Genomic DNA, 14,467 nt, shown 5'->3' with positions numbered 1-14,467 from the left:
ACCCTTGCCATTAATTCTGCGAAAAAGTTTTTACGCTGAGGTAGAGCGTATAGGACGAGAGGAATTTTTTCCTAATAGCGGCGAGAATCCTTGCACATAATGGGTATGTAATGGAAGCCCTATTTCAAAATAGATTATAATGAAGGAATTTTTTACGAAAGTCTTCATTATTTCATTTTCCATACCAAAAAGGGTTTCTTTTTCTTTAACGATGATATTATAAACTAATTTTTTGATAATTTAGTTTGTTGCCCTGAACCCGTTATTGTTGTAATACCAAAGTAATATAAAATGTTTCTTTCATTAACGTTCATATGTTATTTTTGTAAAGGTTAATATTAGAAGACGTTTATAAAACTTATAAGGCTCATCTCCAATAATTCACTTCACATATTTATCTGCAAGTCTAAGCGAAAACAAAGGTATTTCGAATTCGAAAGACCCCGCATTTTCCAACTTAATGGATTATGCGTACGTGGTAAAGTTGAATTCGTATTAAAAATTCAGTATGAATTGTTATAATGCAGGCAGTAGAGCACCCCCTCCCCAACCCCTCCTGCAACATGCAACAATGAATTTACATTAATGATGAGACTGCCTTATCCCTCTCAGATACCCTGGTCCTAACTTGGCCGCATTCTCAGCCAAAGTTTTGCTGAATCGTAAAGCAAATGAAACTATGCGAGGCACAGTTTTATTTTTTAGTATTTTTTCCTCCCAGCCTGTATGCAATTTTAATGCTAAAGGCCGAGGCTTCCATCCAGCCAGCTTCTACCAACCCACTGTGCATCCTCGGATCCCTGGGTGGCCATTTAGTCGGCGTTGGCAAATTTTACGACCATGCATATTTCAGATAGCGAAAGTGAAATTATGAGCCGCAATTTTTGCCAAACTTTTAAAGTGGATGGATTTCATACCAAGCCGGGCCACACCCCACCTTCTCGCACACCCACTAGTGCATCCACCTAAAACCAGGCGACGGCGTTTTTGACAACTCATCAGAAAGTTGATTGCCATTTAAGAGCCTGGGTGAAAAGGCCTGAAAACGATATTAGAAGACGATGGCTGGCACTCGTAAAGTTGTTAAATTAAGTGGAAGTGGCACAGCGAAATGTCAACTGCTTTGACGAGTTTTCATGGTTTATGTTCGGCCTGGGCCTAGAAATCTGGGAGCGGCACTCCGATAATCTGGTTTGATGGAGCACTGCCAATGGCTTGCAAAATAGTTATCCACTTTCACTGAAAACCAAGCTAAATTCTAAACATTCTTTGCATTTGTTAATACAACATTTGTGATACTGATTAAGAATTTGTTTATTATATATTTTACTAAATAGTTATGATCGATACATTTTTTAGTTAAACTGCCTAATCTTACAAATCAGTTTTATTATTTTAAAAGTTAAAAAAATTAACGACTGAAAAAAAAACTATTCCATACATCCTTAAAATCCAATACACAACTTATTAAGCGAACAGTTTATTCAAAACAAAAAAAAAGCAACCAAATAAAAAAATTTAAAAAAAAAGTTACACTCTTTACCCCAGATGGGACTCGAACCCACAATCCCCGGCTTAGGAGGCCGATGCCTTATCCATTAGGCCACTGGGGCATGTGCTAGCGGCCGGCCAAATGCTATTTTGAGCTCACGGTTGGAAAGCATGAGTCAGTAGACTACGTCACAGCAGGCAAACGAAATATCCAGAAGGGAGAACAAAACGTGTTTATTTATTGAATCTTTTATGGGGTTGAAATAAACCATTTCGATACCTGAGTTAATTCCTGTTTCCGCTTAAGAAACTAAATAAGGGACATACATACATCGTATGTATGATTTTATGTAAGTATTTCAGAAAAACAATATTTCACCACTCGTGTATTTGATATATAAAATGTTATATGTAATTACAAACAACAAACCATCGTTATCAAAAAGAAACACTTGTGCTGCTGACTCAACATAACCCAAATATTTAGCTAGATATGTTTGTCCACTTTGTTTCCGCGGCCAAACAAACAGTTTATTTAAACAGTTGCTTGGCCACAAAATTTAAGCGATAAAAGTCTATTTTTAGGTAGATTTTGTTCTTGTATTGCTCGTTCTCAGCCTACCCTCGGCTTATATTGGCCTTTTGACAGCTCGAAGTACATGCCCCAGTGGCCTAATGGATAAGGCATCGGCCTCCTAAGCCGGGGATTGTGGGTTCGAGTCCCATCTGGGGTAAAGTGAAGTACTTTTTTTTCTGTTTTATATTTCAATTTTATAAGGACTTTTATTTTTTAAGGAAAAGCTTTCGAAAAAATTCTGATGTTAAAGCTTAAATAACTTTTTTATCATTAGAAAGTCTTTTAAAGTGGTATATATAGATGGTTGATATATATCTCATTTATTTTAATGTCTTTAAATATATTTAAGATTATTTTATCTTTTGTGTCAAAATATATTATGTACTTACTTTTGAGATTAGTCGTGTTAATATGTTTCTACAATTCTCTTTAAATGTTAAAGTTGCCTACTAAAAGGCACCGTCACTTAAATGTTTGGAAAAAACAGTAGCGATCGCTTGACTCATTTGTTATATGCAAATCGAAATTACATAATCTGGACCACTGTCAGCCGTCTGGTGTCTGCCGCCTGTCTTTTCGACTGTTGTATTGATTTTTTATACCTCACATATTTATTGTGTTTCTCGGCTAGTCTTTGGATAAACGGCGCATTTATTTATTACAACTACATTAAACCGAAAATGTCACGACATTAATTTCGCAAATGCGATTAATAAACGTCAGCATAATGTCATTGTTTGCAAATGCCCCAAAGAGGCGATTGTTGTTGTTGTTTGGGGCAGCCATTATGTACAAGCCATTGACCACAAGTCAAGTAAAGTCAAGTCAAGTCTGGGCCAAAAGCCAGCACCAGACAGGCAGACAGATAGACAGCGAGCAGTGCAAACATGATTTACACCCATCTATTGTCTGTGCCTAAATTGTCCGGGCGAAAAGTCAGCTGGAAATAGCAAAAAGCCGCCAAGGTGTCTGAGTAGTTGCGTGTCCCACAATTTAGCGAAGCGACCCGACCTACTTTTGGCATCTGGGCCCTGGTTGGCCACCCGAATCGCGGCCCGCTAATGAGAGACCCAGAGGAAATTAAAATGCTGGCAAATTGCAAAACGGGGAAAACGGAGGAGCAGTTGCTGTGATTCGGCGGTCGACAGAAAGCCTTGAAATGTCACTGGGCGAAACAGTTTGCCAGGCCAGACCACAAATCGCTTTGGCAGCCCGGCGCATGCAAAAAGCCAATCTCGATTACAATCAGTACGGATATCAGGTCTGCCCAAGGATTTTCTCGGGGGCAGTGGGTGTGGCTGGGGGGCGGTGCCCATCGGCCCGCTTGTTTGCATGTTGCCCGGCGATAAAGATCAAATGAGAAATGGATGTCGCCGAAGCAGCCTCCAGTTGACGGGTTGCATGCTGCGTAGACATTTGCATCGCTGAATCGCCGGTGACAAGATTTGCGAGCGCCCAGCTGCAAATCGGAGCGAGGCAAGTAGCTGGCGGTCCGCAATTAACAAGCTCGCCAGCGCTGCCAAGAACATACTTCAAAAACTTGACAGATCAACCAGGACAAAAATGAGATAAGACAAATTAAAAAAAAAATGATGTCAAAAACTAGGAAAATGTATTCTAAAAAGCAATAAAAAATACTTAAATAAAAAGTTTTTATAAGCTGACTTTGATATTAAACGAATAAGTTTACCATTTATTTCATTTTAAAAAGTTCAAATAAAAAATATAAAGAAAATGGCGTTCGTTAGTTAAGCTATGTTGCGAAAGATATTTTTCTCTAAAACTAAATTCGATCAAAAAGCAGATTGACAGCACAGAAGCTCATTTTGATTTTGGTTAGCAGGAGATTTCGCACCAACACAATCGAAAATTCAATTTCAATTTCAATTCGATTATGGCTAGGATAGATTTTACTTGATTACCTCCATCGAAATTCAAATTTTCTCAGCCCGCCAGACAGGTTTGCGCTTGGCTATCGGTAGACGTGTTCGGTTGATGTACCTACAACTAATTGACAGCTTCCAGTTCGAATCGAAAAAGCCGTTAACAGAATTTCGTGATATGTCACGCGCCGGGCAATGAGCATATGAAAAGTTGCAGCCATAAACCTGCCCACATCTTCGGTCCACCTCAATTACTCGGCCTCAGCGGAGACCGTAAATTATTCTGCCTGGCTGAGCAAATTAATTTTAAACTAACTGACAGACTGGCCGAGACTCTCGAACGGCATTCGATTGCCGGCCAGCATTGGCTGTGTATACATTATGACCAGCTACCCCGCCCACTTGGCCGGCAGCCCCGTCACGTCACCTGGCCGCCAAATTTGGCTATCATTTTGGCCAAATTTCTGCTCGCCGTTCTCCTGTGGCAGTGACATTTTCCTTTGGCCAACGCGTGCCTCAGACAACCGCAATTAGAGCTTGACCCAAAAACACATTTGTATCGCAAATAAAATAAAAATGTATTACTTTTAAATTGATTTTTTACACAAATTGACACCATGACTATTATGGACTGTAACTAACCCTTTCTTTTTTCTTATACGAATTCAAACTTGAGAATTTTCAATGCATGTAAAGACCCAAAAAAGATGACAAATCCCAGTTTAATTTTTTTTTTTGAGCTTTGTAGGAACTATTAAGAACAGTATTGTGGGCACATTCACCAATAGTGTTTCTGTTAAATATGTAATAAATTTATTTGTGTACAAAAATTCATGAAATCGATTTGTTTTTTCTTTGTTAATCGAAGAAGGTATTTTCGGGGAATGTGAATGCTGGGATGGCCCCACCGTTAGGCCCCGCCCCCTGACATTGCAACAATGCCGTGGATGAACTATGACATGACCGGAGCTGGCATAAATCAAAGCGCAGTTCGGGCCATTGTAAGTCGTCTAGGAGGCACATCATCGCGGAGATGCGCCGGGAAGAGTCTCGCATCGAGGAGATTCGGTCTTGGTTTCGAGGAGTAGGTTTGGCTTTCACGCCGCCTGCAAGGGGCACACCTGAACTGAGGAGTCAATGCGACCCGCTAACTAAATCAACAGCCGTGGAACAATGGAGGGGATATATAGTATAGTATACCATACATACGGAGCGAAAAGAGCCGCGCAAATTAAAGTTAATCGAATGCCTTTGACCTTTTCACACAGCCCTTCTCCTTCTCCTGCCGGCAAACTGCATTGCATTGCATTCGATTGGCAATTTCAGATAAAGCAGCCAGCCAAGAACCTTTGCCACTCGATTGAAGCCCAAATGGGGAACACCCTGTAGCCTGCTGTGAATTAGAACGCAGCCATCTATCGGGGAGTGGAGGCAGCTACGGGTGACTGGCGCCCTCTGCTGTGGGAAGGCTGGAAAATAATTTGGAAAATTCTGATCGGTGATCGATCAGGGAAATCCAAAAAGCATCAAAATATCCCAAACGGGGAAGTTTTTCTGAAAATTTGTTATATTAATCGGGTCTGAAATTGAGTCTTCAAAACAAAAAAAATGATCTTATGTTTGCATTAAGTATACAATTTGGTCTATACTTTTATAGTTAGTTATATGTTAATATTTATTTTTAATTACTGAAAGTCGGCAAAAAGTAACCCGCACACCTTCCTTTATCTGACCTCTCGACCCGGAATACCCCCTTGCACCCTGCAGACAGACTACTATCGCCTGGAAATGTTATGTGAACTGAACTGCGGGCGGGTAAAAAATGAAAAGGCGAACTGAAAATTAACCTTAATTAAATTTGTCATATCTGGGGTGTATGATCGGGCAAGTTGGAGCTTGTGTGGGGCCAGGCAGCTCTCTTTGGGTCTAGAACTCCCGCTAATGTCACCGGCAACATGACAGTCGACAACATGACAGCAAAAAGTGTTCGGAGCGGGCTAAAATTAAACAAAAGCCAAGCAAATAAAGCAAAGGCGAAATCTATGTTAAAACACAAGCGATTAGAATCGTTTTGGTCGACTAAAACACACCTAATTGCCGGACAAGTCGCTGGAGGACGGCTAATTGAAACGCCGCCCGCTTGTGTTTTTTTCCAGATTCTTTTTTTTTTCAAGGTTCACTTTAAGTAAATTCTGTGTGTGTGTGAGCAAACTGTTTTTTCTAGATTGCTTTATTTCATTATGTTCAACTTTTTTTTTGCGGCTACACAGAATAATTTCAATTTTATTTACCTGTCTTGGGGAGCGGCCATGGCCAGACACGTTTTGCTTTTGGGCCCAAACAGAACACCGACAAGCTGAAATAGAAAAAATGCATTTGCTGAGCATGCAAACCGCGACTCGAGCGACCAATAAATACCGTCGACCGCGACCGCCCATTTTTATGGCAATCAAATGCGTTGTTTAATTCGAATTGACTTTTTGAACTGGCTGGGAAACTGGGAAACGTGTCGCACGTGCCCACCACCCCCCTGCGATATTTCATTGGATTATTGGTGTAGGGATTGTCAACTGTCAGTTCGATTATTGGGATAGCGGGGCCAAAAAAGAGTATAATTACTTTGAGATAACATGCCACAAAGGACTGACCTATAATTTTGATAGTACACACTCGATTTACCAGTTATCGTTATTAAATGATTGATTGCATGGTATAGATTAGCATTTCTGATAATGGGTGCTTTTGCTAAGTAAATTAGGGATTCTTTTTGAAAGGCAAACAAATAATCATTAAAATGTGATTAAAGAAGTGTACTGGGGTGTTTACAGAATGTCTAGTTCATGCAATAGTAGCTATCAAAAGAACATCATATTATTTGAATGAATGTTTCTTTTTCAGTATAAATTTATTATAGTAAATGAATGCTCATTAATTAACAACATGTATCAAAGCATTAAATAATTGATTAAGAAGTATTATACTAAACATTAAACTACTGTTTTAGATATTACAAAATTCCACTAAAACCTTATTAAACAATTAAAATCTTAAATGTTTAAAAATATAAATTTCAAATTTATGCATATCATAATTTACTTTTTAATCCCAAATAGAAAATGTACCCAACCAAACTGTTCTATCAACTATCTTCTGATAGCTATATAATATCTTTGAACTCAGCATGACAGCGATTACTTTTAAAGTACTTTCAAATACAACTTGTGGGTAAAGCCCCTTTGAAAAGTTTTCAGTGTAGGCTGCCTGGTTATTGATAGTTATAAACTTCGCTTTTGGAACTATTGCACAACACCCGAAAAACAAAAGCCAGCCCATCTCCCTGAAAAAAATAAATGCAATCACCGGAAGTTGCTCTCTTCTTTCCTCTTGGTCAAAACAAGTTGCAGTTGGCTTGGGTCGAATTGGATTGCGGTGGGCGGTGGGCTGGTAAGCAGGGGCGTGGCATTGGGTCGGGTGCCAAACTTTGTGGCATAAACTTTTAATGAGTTCTTTTTATTTGCGATTTGCATGGCCACGCCCCCCATTTGTCACACAAATGAAATCTGCCAGAGCAAAATTGCATTAAGTTGCCGCTTGTAGGGCATTCATATCCGCCACCCACCGCCCATCACCCAATCTCAATGACATTGCCTACTTGGAGCCAAACTTTGGTCAAAGACTCCAACCCCTCACCTACCCTCCCCTCCCCTCCCCACCCATCGGACTCAATGATGAGCAGAAAACAAAAATTGCGAAATAAAATAAATAAATATGCCCGAGTGCAAAACTTTTAAATTGAAAATGCGCTTTGAATATTTCAGCGTTTCAGATCCTCCGGATCCTTTCGCCATCTTGTGCGCCATTGCACTCGCTAACTGCACTTGTGCTCATCTTTGTCTCCAGATTCCAGCTTCCAGATCCCAGCTTCCTGCCCCGCCCATTTCCATCTGTCGACGTCTGCGAAAGGCGAAAATAATTTGAAATTTTAATTAAAAGTATTTGGGCAAAAGTTGCAGCGCTGCCAGCGGCTCTGCTTTTCTATCACCAGACAAATACGACAAAATCAAAAACACAAAAAACGAATAAGCGAAATCACGAGCGGAATTGGCAAGACCGGGTGGGATGGAGGGGAGGTAGGGGGGGGATTGTGCCTTGAGAAACTATTTCCGGGCCTGCTTTCAGCCTGGTTCGCTCGATGGCATTTCAGCTTAAATTTTAATATTGCCGCCGAAGGCAAAAATTGTGCACTTGAACATGCAGAAGAGATTTGTGCGGGGAGGGGGGCAGGCGAAAGTTGCAATTGTTGCCGAAGCGACAAGTGTCCCCCTTACAAGAGCTTCACTGCTCATTTCGTTCATCCATTGTTTATGCGCAAGGGGATAACGCGAACTTTAGCTTTTATCAAAACGGCTTATTTGAATTAAACACTAAACACAGGCTTTTTTCCATAGTGTGTTAAAATGTGATCTTAAATAAATACATTTCTATTCATATTTAATTCAGTTTAAAACTAAGCCACAAGCTTTATACTCACATGATTTTTTCTTTCCCAAACCTACGAATAAAAAAAATCTATATTATATTGCAATAGTAAAATCAAAAAAATATGAAAACTCATGTTTCTTTTTTGTTTATTTCATAACTAAAGCGATTGAAAATATTATGATTATGATAATTAATTTGATTGTTATCGAATTTTTTAAAATCATATTTGATATTTAACTAATAGAGCTATTAACACTGTTGATTTCCCAAACTGTGTTTGCGCATAAACATTAATATTCTCAATATGCGTGTGGCTGCTTATGTGTGACGCACAAATAAAAATAAATAAAAGTAAAACTATTTGCCACTCCTAGAGTCCACTACTTTCTTTTAGCCATAATTAAACCTTAGTAGCTGGCGGAGCGGAAGAGGGGAAAGAAGCCTCAAGAAGAGGGAGCCTTCTGCAGTCTTCAATGTCTTTGCCCCTTACTGGCGACTCTTCGTGTTCGGTGCAAGGAGGAAAGAAAGAAACTTTATTAATAAAAGTTTTTCCTTTGGCATTTTAGCCAAGTATTATTAAAAACTTTCATATACGCAACGCTGGCAATTCCACACACCGCACACGGACATGCTGCCACACGTGTGCCCCAAACATATGTCGACGTCTGTCGGAACATTCGAGCGTTAAATTGTGGAGGCCCTTTTTATGCATGCGACAATATCTGCTGCTTGTGTTGCTGCTGCTGCTTTTGATTTTTGCTGCTTCTTGTTTTGCTTTTATTAATTTCGTTGTCATGACATTGAGTTTGGCAAGTTTCGGTCGTGGGTGTCGAATCAGCAGCTAATTTGCCGTTGTTTTGAAGTCCTCACACGTCAATTGTTGACAAAAGAACTGAAATTGAAAAGCAGAAAATTATTCTGCCAAATAACAAGTTAAAAATGATTGTGCCTTTTCCGAACAGATTTTTTTAGAACGTTTGAAATTGCTAAATTGGTATTTAAGTTAAGAGTTTCTAAGAAAATGTTCCTTTTTCGGGGACAGATTTTCTTTTATTCTAAAGTGTTATCCAACAAAAAGAGAAACCTTAATAAATACCATTATTAAAGGGTATTTAATTTGAACCTCCATTTGATTGACCATTTGAAGTTTTAATTTAATTCTAATAAAAATATTTATTTATATTTTGTTTTTCTTGTCACAAAGTCCATTCCCTTTCAAGCTGTACGGTAACCAAGGCAAAGTGGATTGGATAGTTTGTTCGGCTGTTAGCCAGAATTGTCAACCTCTTCCCCGAACTGTCCTGAAACGTCAGAGGAAGTCCCTGGGTTGCTGTATCTGTATCTATTCGCTGTTGTCGGATTCCAGCTCTCAAACTATTTGCACATTGAGTGCATGCATATTAGCATTGGAAAGAGAATATCTAATGAAGTGCGTCCCGTCCATTAACTGGGGAACGCATTTTCTCTTAGTTTAGTTCCATTAGAGCGCAGTCTGGCTTTGACTGGATCCCCGTTTGCTAGTTTTTTTACGGCTCTCACTTAGCTAGACAAACTAAACAACTAATTAAAGTAAACCAAAGGCATTTAGCCAGAAAATTCGTTGACCAGATGGGCGGAAGCAAGAAACACACTCGCAACTCCCGACCATGAATATGCAAATATGAGGCTGTCATCCAGCTCATTTCCATTCCTATTTCCATTTCCATTTCCATTCCCGTTGTACGCTCTCCCATTTCCTTCAATTGGGTGCGTTGTTCATTAATTTGCTGACTGGGGAAAAGCTGAATGCCGGGCCATCACAGCTGCTCGGTTGACATCGATACGGCGACGGTTGACTTTGTTGGCTCTTAATTGATTGCAACCATTTAGGCATCGCCCTCCTCAGTCCCAGATCCATTCGTATTCGCATCCTCATCCTCATCCTGGTGGTGTGAATCTTTGCACTTGTCTTTGAATTAATTAAAGAGCGTGTTTTGAAGTCGGGCTGTTGGCAAGCAGTTGCCAACAAACGAGAGTTATGGAAATTGCCTACAGAATCAGGAGTTCACAAAAGTATTTGGCTTTAGCACATTTAAATACATGGAGATTATGCATAGGCAACTTATTTGTTCTATAAATAGTGTTCGTTGCCAAGTAAAACAAATACTGTTGTTAAGAGCAAAAAATAAAATACAGACTTTTGTTTACATATTTGAATGCCGTACTAAAATATACCTAATCGTGTTGTTCTCTTTTATTTATAGACTTTAAACACTCATACGTATAATTCTATTCTGCGTGTGAGACTTTTTTTAAGTTCTGTGCCAAGTTAAAATAAAATACTTAAATAGAAAACAAAAACATATAAGGGTTACATAAACATTCCAAATTTATCATGACCAGTTCAGAAAAATGATTAAGAGCAAGGTGGAAGGAATAAAGGGAATTTCATTATCATTATACACTACTGAAAAATATGAAGTCGGGTTTTTACCCAGCTTCGATTGTCTAGATATTATTTGTGTTTACTTAATGGCATATAATTAAAATTTGTAATCATTAATCAATGCTTCTTCTTTATCAAAACAATCAACTTTAAAAGTTTCATTCATTATATTACTTTAATTTATGGGTTTTGGGCCTTATCATCATATGTACAGTTTTCAAGGAATATGTAAAGTCGTGCCATTTCTCGTTGATCCAAAAGAAACAGAATCGCCGGAGTATTCTCTTAGGAAAAGGAGTCCATACTATCACCAGCCAGAGCACTGTTGCAGAAAATTTCTACCTCTCCAATCGAAGGTACTTGGAACCTGTGAATTGTTACTTCTACCCTTTACAAGTATGTGGTACAAAATCCCACTAAGTACATTTAAAATACAAATTTTAGTATAGTAAATAAACTATAAAATATCTCGAGTAAGTCAAACTTTTTCATAACAATTTTGTTCTCTTAAAATAAATAGAAGATATTATATTGTTCTCAAAATTAATCATGCATTTAATATTAGGAAACGACCAAAGACTCCAGAATCTGGAGTCCAGACTGTAAAACGTACTTTTTTTTGAGCATAGGACCACTTTGGATAGCTTAAATTACTTTATCCCATTATATAACACCAATAACACGATAAACCAATTGTAATTCTCTCTTAAAACCGTTTAAGGTCTTTGAATAAAATATATTTTTGAGACTGTACCTTGCTGCATCCTTGCTTTATTTTATAAGAACTTAAAATGAGTGGCGAGGGACGGGGCAGCTGCCTACGGTTGCCACACCAATTAAATGGTTATATTTTATTAAAAGCGCGCTACAAAAGACACACTGCCTTGCCAATGCTGCTGCCAATGTCAGTGCCAGCGCCAATGCCATTGCCATGGCAAATAGACGCTGCGATTCTCGCTCATTTTGCGGTGCAACTGAGCGTATACGCAACGCGGGGGCAAAGCGCCTGGAAGAGCCACAATGGGCAGGTGTCTCGACGCCGTCGGTTGCCATAACGCCCGTGCTGACGTGGCACGGCCCTCATCCACATCCACATCCACATCCAAGACCACATCCCACACCCCATCCTCAACCCGAATACGAGCCCGGTCCGGATAGCAGACCGCCGCAGGACGGGCCAGACAAACGCTGTTATTTATTCCGGATTTGTCTACCTTTCCCCTTTTTATTTATGTTTGGCAGACGCCAATTTTCATGGCGGTGGATGCAGCTCCTGGTCTCCGGTCTGCTGGTAGTCGCGTCTTGCTCGCGCAGCAAATCCTACGGATTCCAGGCCCCCATCCACGTGTCTCCAGGTCCATCTCATGCCCCTGCTCCAACCAGGCGGAAAATAAAAGAAACCCAAGTCGAAACCCAACCCAACTGTCGTCGGAGTTGCCAGCTCACCTTTGATTGTCTTAGAGCGGCATGCTGGTCAGCCAGTAATGAAATCTGCCCAGGAACAGGAACGAGGACAGGGGCCAGCCCTTTGTTTGCTATCTCTATCTCCGCAAAACATTTCTGTTGTAAATATTTTAGCTGGAAATGCCTTTGCTACTGTGGCTTTTGTTCCTCGGCCTTTGTCTTGGGCGGGATTGAAACGTTTCGGATTGTTGCCAGTCAAAGTGCAAGCTGCTGCTTGGCCCTGGTCTCTGTCTGTCATTTGGCTAAACACTTTAAGCACAAACTATTTCCGGCAAGGACTTTTGATTAAAAAACTTTTCGGCCAGCCGAGCTGAGCGAACAAATTCAATAAGTGGCGCTGCGAAAATCAATACAAAATCGCCACCAGATGCCAGAATTGCTAATCTAAGCCACAAAACACAGCCGCAGAATGGCAGCTCCGGTTCGGAGTGGAATTTGCGGGGCAGGAGGCACATAAATTCAAGATGTGGCCATAAGATTTATGACGATTGCGAACGTGAACGTGGAATTTTCGGGGGCCCGTGGAATAGACACCACTTTGGTGGCACAAAAAAGAAACGCTGGCAACATTTTGCGGGGCCCGAGCCTCTGGCCTTTGAGCTTTAACAGCGGAAAAGCGGAGGAAACTCGAAGGACTCTATGGCAAGATGGCTGGCAATTTACAGTAGGCATATAAAATACACATAAAAATTGAAACTGCTCTTCAGGCAACTCCAGACATGGCGGTCGGCGGACGGGGCGTATACTTTACGCATTTTAAGTTTCAATTTCACAGTCGAATTTATGGGCAGAGATGCGAGATGCCCACTCTGCGAATGCGGATGCGCCATGGCTATTTTATGGCCACTTCCGCTGACCAAAGGTCTAAGTGATTTCTGACATAAAAACATTACCTCCAGTCAGAAATCCACCGCCCCCTCTGATGAACTCGCCGCTGGGGAAGAGCATGCAAATGCCTAAATCAAATTTTTCACTCGCCCATTTCCGCGACGCTTAATGAAATCCGGCAAATATTTTTCCGTGCCATTTCCATTGCCAGCAATCAATTGTCAACGTCATCTCACTCCGCTTTATGGAGCTCGAGGGCCGCCATAATCCGGCTTATTATGCAAAGTAAATGCGACGGAGTCCGGAGTCGGGAGTCCGGATTCCGGAATCCCGCTGCCTGGCCTCGATAATCTTTGGCGATATTTCATTGTCGTCGCCGAGGCTTGTAAATGCGTTAACAGCACTCGATTCGTCTTCGCCCGGCTCGAAATACTTCGGCTTCCGGTTGCCGCTTATGCACTTCCTTTGCTCATTTGTCGCCAGTTTGTAACTCGCGGCCATATCTCGGCTGCTCTGGGATTTTACGATGTCTGTCATACATTTTCATCACATGCAAATTTCCAACGCGCAATTGTTATTCCTTACAGAAAGAAAAACATTATGTGATAAAAGAACTTTACAAGATTTTTTTTATCAGTATATTTGCGGACACACTGGTGTGCCTTTCGAAAAAATGAAACCCAAATAAAAGTAGTATCTTATAGAAATTTCGAAAATGTAGCAAATATAGGGCTGTTTTTTTCTGTGTACCAATTTCCGTAAGCGGTCTCGATTTCATATCACATCATGTGTTCTCCCAATTTGATTGCCGGACTGGAGTTTCCCCTTTTTGGAGTCATTTCCATATTAAATGGTTTTTCTTCGAATTGATGAAGTATCAAATTATACGAGGCGCCTTCGCAAATGATAACGATTCAGATTCAACCCCAATTTCGGACACGTTTCGTTATATTGGGGTCTCAGCTGGGAGTGATATGAGGTTCCCCTTTCTTTTTCTAATTTAACTGCTGCACCATTTCTATTACGAATTCATTTCAGTATTCAAATTGATATCCAGGTTATGGTTTGCATAGATAAAAGTGTCAATATTAAAATGGTTAGGTCCTTGCAATTGTAAAAACATTTTTGTTCATACGAAATTTAAGCATAATTTATTAAACTCAGGAACTGTTGCAGTAAGTTCCTGGGAATATCTAATTATGTTACCTATTGTGTTATTTTTTTTTGCAAACGCCAAGTATGCATAAAATCTGATAATACAACCCCTTTTTGATCCACCTTATAAGCTGTGCATTGCATATTGAACAGCTTCCTCTC

General features: G+C 40.1%; 2 non-coding genes across 2 annotated transcripts; one reads left to right on the top strand and one right to left on the bottom strand.

Annotated features, from left to right (window-relative positions):
• Nucleotides 1-1,540: 1,540 nt before the first annotated feature.
• Nucleotides 1,541-1,613, bottom strand: Trnar-ccu. The gene has a single exon. It is a non-coding gene; the product is annotated as a tRNA-Arg (tRNA).
• A 539-nt stretch (nucleotides 1,614-2,152) lies between these two features.
• Nucleotides 2,153-2,225, top strand: Trnar-ccu. Its single transcript has one exon. It is a non-coding gene; the product is annotated as a tRNA-Arg (tRNA).
• Nucleotides 2,226-14,467: the final 12,242 nt, after the last annotated feature.

The sequence above is a fragment of the Drosophila rhopaloa genome, unplaced genomic scaffold, assembly GCF_018152115.1.
Source record: "Drosophila rhopaloa isolate 14029-0021.01 unplaced genomic scaffold, ASM1815211v1 contig_115, whole genome shotgun sequence".
NCBI lineage: Eukaryota > Metazoa > Arthropoda > Insecta > Diptera > Drosophilidae > Drosophila > Drosophila rhopaloa.
Note: the sequence above shows the minus strand (reverse complement) of the source record. Positions and strands in the feature narration are given on the sequence as shown.